We start from the raw sequence: 14,875 nt of genomic DNA on the forward strand, positions 1-14,875 counted from the left end.
AGCCATAATGGATTTAGTAAGTATAAAAATAGGTGGTTTGAGAGCTATTCAGACACATCCCATAGAATCTATTCTCAAAAGATACCTACTCAGCTACAAGCCAGAAGCTACCTTCCCACTAGTGATGGGCCGAACCTCCGATTTTAGGTTCACGAACCGGGTTTGCGAACTTCCGCGGAAGGTTCGGTTCGCGGAAAAGTTCGCGAACCGCAATAGACTTCAATGGGGAGGCGAACTTTAAAAAATAGGAAAAATTATGCTGGCCCCAAAAGTGATGGAAAAGATGTTTCAAGGGGTCTAACACCTGGAGGGGGGCATGGCGGAGTGGGATACACGCCAAAAGTCCCGGGGAAAAATCTGGATGTGAAGCAAAACAGCGTTTTAAGGGCAGAAATAACATTGAATGATAAATTGCAGGCCTAACGTGCTTTCAAACATCTTGCATGTGTATACATCAATCAGGTAGTGTAATTAGAGTACTGCTTCACACTGACGCACCAAACTAACTGTGTAACGCACCGCAAGTTACCAGCTGTTTGTGTAGTGACGGCCATGCTGGACTACTGCGCAACATGGCGAGATTGCTCTTCCTCACTCAGTTATGTCAGGTAATGTGTGACTGCCTTCTCAACTTTCCATGGCATTGTTAAAAAGCTTACGTTTTGTTTTTAAATTACATTTTCTACTTGTAGCGGTACTTGTTCAGTACCGCTACAATGAGAATCCTATGGAGGCGGGCAAGTCTGGCATTGTGACCCCGGGTAATGGCCGGGGAATGAGGGATGGAATCCGGTGTGGAGCCTGAGCAACGGCTACCACTACACAGGCAAGGAGGGCAGTAGGCAGGCATGCACGCCCGCCCCGAGGTAGTGACCAAAAATAACAATACAGGAGGACTATCGAGGGCTTGCTGTATTTGAAATGAATGTACTTTAAATCCTTTAACGAGAACCAGTTATGGCGGGCAAAGATGACACCACATTCCTTTCACGAGAATCATATGGAGGCGGGCAAGTCTGACATTGTCACCATGGGTAATGGGCGGGGAATGAAGGTTGGATTCCGGCCCGAAGTGGGAGCCTGCTGAGACCCATGCTGTAGCTGCCCTGACCGTGCTTTGCAGACCAGGCATCTGTGATCAGATGGACCCTTGACCCAGCGGAAGACAAACCAAGTCGAAAGCATTTGCCAAGAATGTTTTACGGAGGGCAAGTTTTTTGCCTTTTTTTTTCAATTGTTTGAAACTGTAGATGGTTGTATTTTTAAATTGTTTGAAAATGTAGATGGTTGTATTTTTAAATTGTTTTAAAATGTAGATGGTTGTATTTTTAAATTGTTTTAAAATGTAGATGGTTGTATTTTTAAATTGTTTGAAAATGTAGATGGTTGTATTTTTCAATTGTTTGAAAATGTAGATGGTTGTATTGCATTCCGGAGTTGGAGCCTGAGAAATGGCTACCACCACACATCCAGGCAAGGAGGGCAGCAGGCAGGCATGCACACCCGCCCCGAGGTAGTGACCAAAAATAACAATACAGGACTCAGGAGGACTTTTTGAGGCTCTAATTGTAATGAATCAACTTTAAATCCTTTAACGGGAATCCGTTATGGAGGGCAAGTCTGATGGTGCCTTCACTGCGATTCACCAGGTTGGTCTCCGGCGAGAATCTGTTATGGAGGTCAAGTCTGCCATCGTGACCACTGACCATGGCTAATGGCGGGGGAACCCTTCCTGGTATGATTCCGGTCCGGAGTTGTAGCCTAGCAAACGGGTCCCACCACACATCCAGGCAGGGAGGGCAGCAGGCAGGCATGCCCGCCCCGAGGTAGTGACCAAAAATAACAATACAGGAGGACTATCGAGGGCTTGCTGTATTTGAAATGAATGTACTTTAAATCCTTTAACGAGAACCATTTATGGTGGGCAAAGATGACACCACATTCCTTTTACGAGAATCATATGGAGGCGGGCAAGTCTGACATTGTCACCACGGGTAATGGGCGGGGAATGAAGGTTGGATTCCGGCCCGAAGTGGGAGCCTGCTGAGACCCATGCTGTAGCTGCCCTGACCGTGCTTTGCAGACCAGGCATCTGTGATCAGATGGACCCTTGACCCAGCGGAAGACAAACCAAGTCGAAAGCATTTGCCAAGAATGTTGTACGGAGGGCAAGTTTTTTGCCTTTTTTTTCAATTGTTTGAAACTGTAGATGTTTGTATTTTTAAATTGTTTGAAAATGTAGATGGTTGTATTTTTCAATTGTTTGAAACTGTATTATGCACTGACTTCCAGGTATAATGTGCAGTCACAGATGCAGTGAAAGGTATGCAGTGACTGCAAACAGCCGTTTGTGTAGTGACGGGCGTGCTGGACTGGTGCGCACCATGACGAGAGTGCAGGTGATGGTGGCTTTTCAGCCCATATGGTCGCCCGGCTGATGTAGCTGAATGACAGAACAGTGACTGTCCAGCTGATCAAATTTGGTCTGACCACAATGAAACAACGACCTTATTATGTTTGGTGTGCCACCCCCACCAGAGACACTCATATAGCCGGCGGTCATTGCTTCATTGTGATACGCAAGCCCCTTCACCGCGGCAAGGTAATGATCACGAAGGGGGATGGGCACATGTACATGCCTTTTGTTTTTTTGTTCCAGCCGCCTGCAGTTCAGCCAGAAAAATTAGGCAGGCATGTGCACACCCCAGAAAAATTGGTATAGCGGCCGCTGCTAGCAGCGGCCTTAAAAATTCAGCAATCCGCCTAGAGTCCTGGACCCTGGTGGTGGTGGCGGAGAAGGCAGTCAAGCGGCCTGCAGGCAGAGATGCTGTGTGTGGGGACTGACTTAGTCTTCGGTCGTGCAATAGCCCTCAGGGATCCATGCCTCGTTCATTTTGATAAAGGTCAGGTACTGAACACTGTCATGACTTAGGCGACTTCTCTTCTCAGTGACAATGCCTCCAGCTGCACTGAAGGTCCTTTCTGACAGGACGCTTGCGGCAGGGCAAGAGAGAAGTTGTATGGCAAATTAGGACAGCTCTGGCCACAGGTCAAGCATGCGCAACCAGTAGAGCAAGGGTTCATCGTCGCTGCGTACATCCACACTTAAGGCCAGGTAACCGGCTACCTGTCGGTCCAGGCGTTGGTGGAGGGTGGATCCCGAAGGGCTACTGCGAGGCGTTGGACTAAAGAATGTCCGCATGTCCGCATGTCCGCATGTCCGACATCACCCCGAGATCGCTGGAGCGTCCTGTCCTTGCCTGCGTGGACTGGTGAGGAGGAGGAGGAATACTGCCAGTGGTACCTTTATTGCGTTGTACTGTCACATCACCCTTAAATGCATTGTAAAGCATCATTGACAGCTTGTTCTGCAAGTGCTGCATCCTTTCCGACTTGTGTTGAGTTGCTAACAGGTCTGCCACTTTGTGCCTGTACCGAGGGTCTAGTAGCGTGGCCACCCAGTACAGGTCATTCGCCTTGAGTTTTTTGATACGGGGGTCCCTCAACAGGCTGGACAACATGAAAGAGGCCATCTGCACAAAATCGGATCCAGACGTACTCTCCATCTCCTCTTGCTCTTCCACAGTGATGTCACGCAACTCCTCTTCCTCCCCCCAGCCACGAACAATACCACGGTTGTTCTTCTGCCGCTGCCGCCTCTTCCTCCTCCACAGAAACACCTTCCTCATAATCATCCGAGTCTGACTCCTCTCATTCCCCACACAACTCCTCTTCTTCCTCCTCCTCCCCCCTCTGTGGTGCCGCAGGTGTTGAGGAAACCTGTGGTTCGGCTGAAAATTGGTCCCACGACTCCTCCTGCCGTAGCTGTTCCTGTTCCCGCTCCTCCACAGCTTTATCCACCACTCTACGCACGGCACGCTCCAGGAAGTAAGCGTAGGGGATCAAGTCGCTGATGGTGCCTTCAGCGCGACTCACCAGGTTGGTCACCTCCTCAAACAGCCGCATGGTCCTGCATGCATTTCGCATCAGTGTCCAGCTGTTGGGCCACAACATCCCCATCTTCCCAGATTGTATCCTTCTACTGTAGTTGTACAGGTACTGGGTGACGGCTTTCTCCTGGTGTAGCAGGCGAGAGAACATGAGCAGGGTGGAAGTCCAGCGAGTCGGGCTATCGCATATCAAGTGTCTCACCGGCAAGTTGTTTTTCAACTGAATGTCCGCAAAGCGTGCCATTGCCGTATAACACTGCCTGAAATGCCCACACAACTTCCTGGTCTGCTTCAGGACGTCCTCTAAGCCTGGGTACTTTGAGACAAATCTTTGCACGACCAGATTCAGCACATGTGCCATGCAGGGTACATGTGTCAGCTTTCCCAAATTCAAAGCGGAAAGGAGATTGCTGCCGTTGTCACACACTACGTTGCCGATCTCCAGCTGGTGCGGGGTCAGCCATTGCTCCACCTGTTTGTTAAGATCAGCCAGGAGAGCTGCTCCAGTGTGACTCTCCGCTTTGAGGCAAGACATGTCTAAAATTGCGTGACACCGTCGTACCTGGCATGCAGCGTAGGCTCTGGGGAGATGGGACTGTGTAGCTGGAGAGGAAGAGGAGATGGCAGCACCGCTAGAGTTCAACTGACACTCAGCTGAGGAGGAGGAGGTTGACAGCGAAGAGGATGTAGCTGGAGGAGAAGGAGAGGAGGTGGCAGGAGGCCTGTCTGCAAGCCGTGGAGGTGTGACAAGTCGGTCCGCTGAACAGCCACGTACTCCCTGCTTGCTGCCATCGGTCACCAGGTTGACCCAATGGGCTGTGTACGTAATGTAGCGGCCCTGCCCGTGCTTGGCAGACCAGGCATCCGTGGTCAGGTGGACCCTTGACCCAACGCTCTTCGCAATAGATGACACCACTTGTCTCTGAACTGCACGGTACAGTTTGGGTATGGCCTTTCGTGAAAAATAAGTGCGGCCTGGTATCTTCCACTGCGGTGTCCCAATGGCCACAAATTTACGGAAAGCCTCTGACTCCACCAGCTTGTATGGTAATAGGTGCCGAGCTAATAGTTCCGCCACACCAGCTGTCAGACGCCGGGCAAGAGGGTGACTGTCCGAAATTGGCTTCTTCCACTAAAAGACTTCCTTCACGGACACCTGGCTACTGCTGTGGGCAGAGGAGCAGGAACCGCTCAAGGGCAGAGGCGGTGTGAAGGAGGGTGGCTGTGAAGGTTCAAGGGAGAAAGCGGATGAAGACGATGCACCTGAAGGAGGAAGAGGAGAAGGAGGGTGGCTTGTCTTTTGAGGGGTGCTGCTTTTCCTCAGGTGTTCTTCCCATAGCTGTTTGTGCCTTCTCTCCAGGTGCCTTCGTAAGGCACTTGTCCCTACGTGAGAGTTGGCCTTTCCACGGCTCAATTTTTGCTGGCAGAGACAACAGATGGCTTCGCTCCGATCAGAGACACACAAGTTAAAAAATTTCCAAACCGCTGAGCCCCCCTGGGGTGATGGCACTACGGTGGCATCAGCAGCTGATGTTGAAGGGCATGTTGGCTGGCTGGCCATAGCTGGCGATACATGGCACTGGGCCGCCGGACACTGCCCCCACTGTTTCTGACGACGAGCTCCCTCTGCTTCTATCATGGAGTCATCTCCTCCTACTCCTCTCTGGCTCCCCCTCTGAACTGTCCCCCTGGTCATCTCCTCTATTGGGAACATACGTGGCATCCGTATAATCGTCATCATAATCCTCCTGCCCAGCTTCGCTTTCCTCAGACAACTCCACAACTGCACCAACTTCAGGTGGTTCATCATGCCCCTCCTCACACATTACGTCCATACTATCGCCACCTAACTCAGACGTATGAGGTGGTGTACCTGCGCCTTCTTCTTGTTGTTGCAGTAGTGGCTGTGAATCAGTGATTTCACCACCACCACCACCAAATAACTTCTGCGAAGTGTCAAATGCAGCGGATGCGGTGCTTGTACTAGCGCTGGTAGCACTTGCTGCGGGAGATGAGGTCTTCTGTGTTAAATACTCAAGCACGTCCTCACAATTTTGGGAAGTGATGGCACGTGCCTTCTTCTGAGCACTGTACTTTGGTCCAGGTCCGCACGAACTCACAGCAACACCACCTCGCACAGACCTGCCAGTGCCAGGTGGCCTTCCTCTGGGTCTTCCTCTACATCTTCCTCTACCTGGTTTGTCCATTTTGTCCATCTCGGGGGGGAAGTTAGGTATATGCAGTGAGGTGAGTTCACTCAACCCAGAGGTAGTTATATATGCAGTGAGGTGAGTTCACTGAACACAAAAGGTAGCTATGTGCAGTGAGGTGAGTTCACTCAACCCAAAGGTAGTTATATATGCAGTGAGGTGAGTTCACTCAACCCAAAGGTAGTTATATATGCAGTGAGGTGAGTTCACTGAACACAACAGGTAGTTAGATGCAGTCAGCTGAGTTCACTCAACACAAACGTAGTTATATGCAGTGAGGTGAGTTCACTCAACAGAAAAGGTAGATATGCAGTGAGGTGAGTTCACTCAACCCAAAGGTAGTTATATATGCAGTGAGGTGAGTTCACTGCACACAAAAGGTAGCTATGTGCAGTGAGGTGAGTTCACTCAACCCAAAGGTAGTTATATATGCAGTGAGGTGAGTTCACTCAACCCAAAGGTAGTTATATATGCAGTGAGGTGAGTTCACTGAACACAACAGGTAGCTATGTGCAGTGAGGTGAGTTCACTCAACCCAAAGGTAGCTATGTATGCAGTGAGGTGAGTTCACTGAACACAACAGGTAGTTAGATGCAGTCAGCTGAGTTCACTCAACACAGACGTACTTATATGCAGTGAGGTGAGTTCACTCAACAGAAAAGGTAGATATGCAGTGAGGTGAGTTCACTCAATCCAAAGGTAGTTATATATGCAGTGAGGTGAGTTCACTGAACACAAAAGATAGCTATGTGCAGTGAGGTGAGTTCACTCAACCCAAAGGTAGCTATATATGCAGTGAGGTGAGTTCACTCAACCCAGAGGTAGTTATATATGCAGTGAGGTGAGTTCACTGAACACAAAAGGTAGCTATGTGCAGTGAGGTGAGTACACTCAACCCAACGGTAGTTATATATGCAGTGAGGTGAGTTCACTGAACACAACAGGTAGTTAAATGCAGTCAGCTGAGTTCACTCAACACAAACGTAGTTATATGCAGTGAGGTGAGTTCACTCAACAGAAAAGGTAGATATGCAGTGAGGTGAGTTCACTCAACCCAAAGGTAGTTATATATGCAGTGAGGTGAGTTCACTGAACACCAAAGGTAGTTATATATGCAGTGAGGTGAGTTCACTCAACCCAAAGGCAGTTATATATGCAGTGAGGTGAGTTCACTCAACCCAAAGATAGTTATATATGCAGTGAGGTGAGTTCACTGAACACAAAAGGTAGCTATGTGCAGTGAGGTGAGTTCACTCAACCCAAAGGTAGTTATATATGCAGTGAGGTGAGTTCACTGAACACAACAGGTAGTTAGATGCAGTCAGCTGAGTTCACTCAACACAAAGGTAGTTATATGCAGTGAGGTAAGTTCACTCTACAGAAAAGGTAGATATGCAGTGAGGTGAGTTCACTCAACTTAAAAGGTAGTTATATGCAGTGACGCATGTTCACTCAACACAAAAGGTAGTTATGTGCAGCGAGGTGGGTTCACTCAACACAAACGTAGGTGTATGCAGTGATGAGGTGGGTTAACTAAACACAACAGGTACTAGTAGTAGGTAAATGCAGTACTGGGTAGGTAGTGCTCCCTGTCACACACACAGGTGTCACTGAATGTGCTGCTGAATGCTGGTGGGCTGCTGGCAGTGGGACACACACATTATGAATTAGCAATGCTGTCTAAGCAACACAAGTGTCTCACACACACAGGTAGTAGTCACTGAATGTGCTGCTGCTGCTGGCAGTGGGACACACAGTATGAATTAGCAATGCTGTCTAAAAAACACAAGTGTCAGTTTCAAACACAGAAAAAAAAAATTGATCACACGAGCAGGATGAGCTCTGAAAAGAGCTTTTCTGGGGCGCTATTATAGCAATAAGATTCAGCTAAGCAAGCTAAGAAGGCAAGAGCCTGACTAATCTGTCCCTAGGAGAACAAGTCTGCAGCAGCTGTCCCTATTCTGTCTCTAGCAGGCACACGAGTGAGGCTAATGGCCGCCGGAGCCTGCCTTATATAAGGGGGGGTGGGGCTCCAGGGCTTAGTATAGCTGGATTGGCTACAATGCACCTGCTGACTGTGATGCAGAGGGTCAAAGTTGACCCTCATAGAGCATTATGGGGCGAATCGAACTTCCGGGAAAGTTCGCCTTCGCCGGCGAAGGCGAACCACCCGATGTTCGCCTGGAACCGTTCGCCGGCGAACCGTTCGGCCCATCTCTACTTCCCACATGTGGTTGTAGATCAGGCATGGGCAAACTTGGCCCTCCAGCTGTTAAGGAACTACAAGTCCCACAATGCATTGCAGGAGTCTGACAGCCACAGTCAAAACTAATAAAGGCAAATGCATTGTGGGACTTGTAGTTCCGTAACAGCTGGAGGGACGAGTTTGCCCATGCCTGTTCTAGATGCTGAAGAGATGACAGAGAAGGGGTAATATGCTTAACCACTTCACCCTAACAGACCAGAGCAAATTTCATCTGTCACTGCTCCTCTCTTTTTATTCGCCAATAGCTTTATCACTACTTTTTCGCCACCAATTATGCTTTCTTAGGGAGATATGATTTGTTATTAATTATTTATTTTAAGAGGAATAATAAGAAAAAAATGAATAAATTCATGATTTGTCAGTTTTCAACCATTATAGCTTTGAAATAAAATGTGCTACTGTGAATAAAGCACCACATATTTTATTTGCCCATTCGTCCAGATTATTACAATGTTTAAATGATGTCTCTAGTACAATGTATGGGGCGGGGGGTGTTTCAGGGAGGGGGAAGGAGGAATTTATTTTTATTTAACATGAAATGTGTAAAATATAGTGTATAGTGCAGGCATGGGCAAACTTGGCCCTCCAGCTGTTGAGGAACTACAAATCCCACAATGCATTTGCCTTTATGAGTCATGACTGTGGCTGTCAGACTCCGGCAATGCATTGTGGGACTTGCCTGGTATAGTCTGTTTTTTTTTGTATGTACCACTAGATGTCCTCATACTTGCTGTCTCTGTGAGACAAAGAGGGTGCTGTTAAGCAAATTTTATTGGCTTCTCGTTGAAGCCATGGTCTTGGCTTAAGGGCACTTTGATTGGTTCAGGGAAGACTTCTTCCCTTTGACCAATCGTGGCTCTGCAGGTTCTGATGGTAAGCGGGGCGCGGGGGGCACGATTGTTCATGGTAGCGGCGGTGGGGAGGACGTTTTAAAACATCCAGAGGTCCATTAACAGGGACCAACAGGACATTTTAAAGCGGCGCGTGGTTGCATAGTGGTTAACATTCTGGTGATTTACTTCTGTTCTGTTAAGATGCTTGCAAGAAGTTCTTTTAGAAGCGATTTATGCTATTTTTTCAAGTATGGGTTTTTTTACACAGCTACCAATGCAGATGAGATTCTTTTTTGAATGTACTTAGAAGATTGATGATTGCTTGGCTACAAGGCCTTATGGGATGGAATACTGTTAAGGTGGCCACTGGTCGATTTGCCATCAGATCGACCAACAGATAGATCCCTCTTTGATCGTATGGCTGCCTTTACTGCAAACAGATTGTGAATTGTTTTCAGCATGAAACCGATCACAATCTGTGGAGCTGCTGCTGCTGCCCGCACTCCCGACCTGCCGGCGATCAAGCAAATCTTCCGCACGGACGGATCAACGGGAATCGAACCGGACGATTGATTTCGGATGGAAATCGATCGTTCTGTCAGCGTTTGTGCAACGATTTCACAGCAGATTCGATCGCAGTGATCGAATCTGCTGTATATCGGCGGGAAAATCATTAGGTGTATGGGCCCCTTAAGAAGGAAACGCTACTTGGAACTGTTCATATTTTGTATATATGCTGTATGATAAGAAAATACAATTATTTATATAAATTCAAATACTGAGTGGTCTGATTTAGGGGTGTAACTAGAAATCATTGGGCCCCCCCCCTGCAAAAATATAAATGCCTCCCCCCCGGGGCCTGCTCAGGACCGTTTTGGGGCAGGAGGGGCCGCATCCGCGGGGAAGGGGGCCACTCCCACCTCCCTCACCTCAGGCTCTCCCTTCAGCGCTCCCCCTCCAGTATTAATATGTGGCAGCAGTGGCATGCAGAAATACTAACATACCTCCATGTGTTCCACCGCGGAAGGTCCGATCTCTAAATGCCACATGCTACTTCCTGATAAACAGAGAGAGAGGAACCTCCGGTGGTGGAACGCTTAGAGGTATGTCAGTGTTCCTGTCTGTTGCTGCTGCCACATCTTAATGCTGGAGGGGGAGCACTGAGGGGAGAGCCAGAGGTGAGGGAGGGGAGGAGTGGCCGTATTGTTATGCCACTGCTCTGATTAATTTCAAGGTATATCATCAACCTATAATTACTATTATGGAGGGCTCAGATTCTACTATGCCCAATTTTATGATGGCAACACGTTAAAGTCTGGTCCTTTACTGAGTTAGCAATCATGTAAAAGGCAAGAGCCACACAGGTTTTGACAGTTGGTGCTAATTAACATTGATTTTTACAGAATTTGTCAATAATATGTCCCATATACACTTCTGGAATAAATCAGCCCTAAAACATGCTTAACCACTTTAGTCTATCTGGATGGATATATCCGTCCAGATAGACTGTGCAGCTGCCGCTGCCTGAGGCGCGCGCTCCCGCTGCCTGCTATTTACCCCCGATCAGTGAATGGGAATATAATTCCCATTCACCAATCTAAGTCCCCCGCAGAAAAAAACGACACTCTCTAATCAGAGACCACGGTATTTCTGCAAAAAGAAAACGTTTCACAGCCTCCTTGTAGTTCCTGGTAGCGGTATCATACGCTCCAGGCCTTTTTGACTGTGGCCATCTTGTGGCCAAATAGTAAACTACACCCACATACATTTTTTACATTACATTACATTATTTTACATTTAAAATTATCTGTTTCCCTCCCACACCAAAATTACCCAAATACATTTTTTAATAAAAAAAATAAAAATAAAAAAAATTACAATAAAAAACAACAACAACATAAATAGTTACCTAAGGGTCTGAACTTTTTAAATATACATGTCAAGAGAGCATCCTATTATATTTTTATAAATTATAAGCTTGTAAATAGTGATGGATGTAAATTGAAAAAATGCACCTTTATTTCTAAATAAAATATCGGCGTTATAAATTGTGATAGGGACATAATTTAAACCGTATAATAACCGGGACAAATGGGCAAATAAAATACATGAGTTTTAATTACGGTAGCATGTATTCAATTTAACCACTTGATGACCCAGCCTTTACCCCCCCCCCTTAAAGAGAACCCGAGGTGGGTTTGAAGAATATTATCTGCATACAGAGGCTGGATCTGCCTATACAGCCCAGCCTCTGTTGCTATCCCAAACCCCCCTAAGGTCCCCCTGCACTCTGCAATCCCTCATAAATCACAGCCACGCTGCTGACAAACAGCTTGTCAGAGCTGGCTGTGTTTATCTCTATAGTGTCAGTCTGCTGCTCTCCCCGCCTCCTGCAGAACTCCAGTCCCCGCCTGCATCCCTTCCCTCCCTGCTGATTAGAGGGAAGGGACTGGGGCAGGGACCGGAGCTATGCAGGAGGTAGGGGAGCAGCTGAGACTGACACTACAGATGTAAACACAGCCTCACAGCATGGCCTCTGTATGCAGATAACATTCTTTAAACACACCTCGGGTTCTCTTTAAGGACCAGCGCTGATTTCACTGATCTGTGCTGGGTGGGCTCTACAGCCCCCAGCACAGATCAAACACCAGGCAGAGCGACCAGATCACCCCCCTTCTTTCCCCACTAGGGGGATGATGTGCTGGGGGGGTTTGATCGCTCCTGCCTGCTGCATGTGGCTGGCGGGGGGGGGACACCTCAAAGCCCCCTCCACCGCAGGATTCCCCCTCTCCCTCTCCTCCCTCCCTTCCCCGGAGATCAGAGTCTGCACAGGAACGGATCTGTCCTGTGCAGCCTCTAACAGGCTCCTGCCTGTCATGTGACAGCGATCCCCGGCCGCTGATTGGCCGGGGATCGCTGATCTAGTACAATGCTGCTACTGTTAGCAGCGTTGTACAAATGTAAACAAAGCGGATTATTTCTGCTTGTGTTTACATTTAGCCTGCGAGCCGCGATCGGCGGCCCGCAGGCTATTCACGGAGCCCCCCGCCGTGAATTGACAGGAAGAAGCCGCCCGCGCGAGCAGCTGTTTCCTGATTAATTAGCCTGCAGCCGGCGACGCTGGTCCTGCAGCTGCCACTTTGCCGACGCGCGTTATGAGTGCGCGGTCGGCAAGTGGTAAACTATAATGGCCAAAAACTGAGAAATAATGAATTTTTTCCATTTCTATATTAATCTTCCTGTTAAAATGGATTTAGAAAAAAATAATTCTTAGCAAACTGTACTACCCAAAGAAAGCCTAATTAGTGGCGGAAAAAAACAAGATATAGATCAATTAATTGTGATAGGTAGCGAAAAAGTTATTGGCGAATGAATGGGAGGTGAACGCTGCTCGGATGCATACGATTTTCAACACTGTAGGCTGAAGTGATTAAAATGAACCTGAGGAGAGAAACATACAGGGGCTGCCATATTTATTTCTTTTTAAACAATAAAAGTTGCCTGGCAGTCCTATTCATCTTTCAGGTGTGTCTTAATCACTCACCTGAAACAAGCATGCAGCTACTGCAGTCAGATTTGAGTCGAAAGACATTTGATCTGCATGCTTCTTCAGGGTCTATGGCTAAAAGTATTAGAGGCAGTGTATCAGCAGGACTTCCAGGCATTGTGCATTGTTTAAAAGGAAATAAATATAAAAATGTCAGCCTCTATTTTTCTCTCACTTTGGTTCCCTTTAAAGCAGCCATTCTTCAAACCCCATACACAATCCAGTCAGGGACAATGAATTTGAACATGCTAAGTTTAATAGTAACTCTCTTGAACTAGAACATGGCCTTAGGATAAGAGAAGAGTCAGAGGGTATTCATATACAGAAGTTTCTAACCCTAACCCTAACCACCCCCCTGGTGGTGCCTAACCCTAACCACCCCCCTGGTGGTGCCTAACCCTAACCACCCCCCTGGTGGTGCCTAACCCTAACCACCCCCCTGGTGGTGCCTAACCCTAACCACCCCCCTGGTGATGCCTAACCCCAACCACCCCCCTAGTGGTGCCTAACCCTAACCACCCCCCTAGTGGTGCTTAACCCTAAGACCTCCCTGGTGGTGCCTAACCCTAAATCTCCCCTGGTGGTGGTGCCTAACCCTAACCTTGCCAGTGTTATATTAAATCCATTCACTGTTTTGCAGTTAAATAACTTCTGCAGTTTGCCTTATGTAGGGCGCTATTGATAAATAACGTTACTGTGCACAATAACATCTGCTGTTGGGCATATAAACTGCACTAATGATAAATAACGTTACTGTGTGCCGTTTTTCTTCTTTTTTCCCTGTGCGCCATTATTATGCAGTACTAACGATAAATAGCAATAAGCGTATGTTTTTAATGCAGCGCCATTTGTATGCATAGGCGTTGTGCACCATTATTTACTGATCCGTGTCAAACACTTTTTGTTTTTAATTGTAACAGCCAACTTGTTTAGCTCCCACTCCATGTTCTTCCGTTTCAGTGTGCCAATTTCATGCCCTTCATTTTAGTGCTCCCTATTGTAGTAATTTGCATTATCGTGCTTTTGCTATAATAGCATCTCTGTCATAGTCCCTCTCATTATACTACATCCGTTTCATAATGATTTTTTTCTTACTGTGTGGTTTATTGCACTGTCACCCTTTTTAGTGCTCTTTATAATAGAGTGCCTTATATTGCTCCCTTCTCCCCTGACAGTCATAGCTAGTTGCTTTAGTTCTGGCATCCCGCATATCCATTCATACCCATATGAAAGTAATCTGTCCTGTGACAACAGGTGCATGGCCAAATGAAAAAAGTAAATAAATAAGGAGGCTGGAACTTGAGACGAGCAGACAATATGGGAGGAGGACACACAGGAACTGTGGAAGTAGTAATGAAACTGGTACCAGCTGAGCTAACTGCTCCTATCCTCTCATTGGGGGGAAATTGCCAGGGAGCCAACTGCAGTGTCGTGTCCTCAAAGAACATTGGGCTTTCACTGAGCTCTAGTTGAGAAATCTTGTTTTAAATGATAACTGAACTTACTGTATGCATATAAGTACACCTACCTTTCACATCACAAAGCAATTAAAATAAGTAAATGACACCTCAAAGTTAAAGGTACCAATCCAGAGATCTAACTGATGTGGGTTATTGCAACACCCCTGTATACAATACCTTTTGTAAACAATGCAAAGCATTACCTGGACACTACTCATTGTGCCAGCCTTACACTACATAATGAAGCCAGATCAACTTCTGAGGGCATTAATTTTCCCCACTCTGCCCGCCAGAAGCAGCTCTGTCATGCACCATGTGTCATCCCTCCTCTACCTCCATAGGAACCAGCACATTACTACTCTCAAGTTCCAATCCCTGCAGGCAACAGTACTCATGCGTATGTACATAACTTTAGAGCGCCTTTGCCTAACAACCTGCACACAATGGGCTCCTCTGGTCCGCAGCAACCTTTCAGCCTAAAACAAGGGGTGGGGAAAAAAGAAAGCGAAGAAGAAATAAAATCGGGGGGGGGGGGGGGGGGGGGGGGGGAACAATAGCAGTACCTCAATTCCAATAGTGATTTTTATGCCCTTACTTCATTACAATCTC

The 14,875-nt window shown here is 47.3% G+C and overlaps 1 protein-coding gene across 1 annotated transcript in view; it reads right to left on the minus strand.

Annotated features, from left to right (window-relative positions):
- LOC137544963 (multidrug and toxin extrusion protein 2-like) overlaps window positions 1-14,875 on the minus strand; it is a 102,311-nt gene that overhangs the window by 35,869 nt on the left and 51,567 nt on the right. The gene's annotated exons all lie outside the window — the stretch shown is intronic.

The sequence above is a fragment of the Hyperolius riggenbachi genome, chromosome 2 (genome assembly GCF_040937935.1).
Source record: "Hyperolius riggenbachi isolate aHypRig1 chromosome 2, aHypRig1.pri, whole genome shotgun sequence".
Lineage (NCBI taxonomy): Eukaryota > Metazoa > Chordata > Amphibia > Anura > Hyperoliidae > Hyperolius > Hyperolius riggenbachi.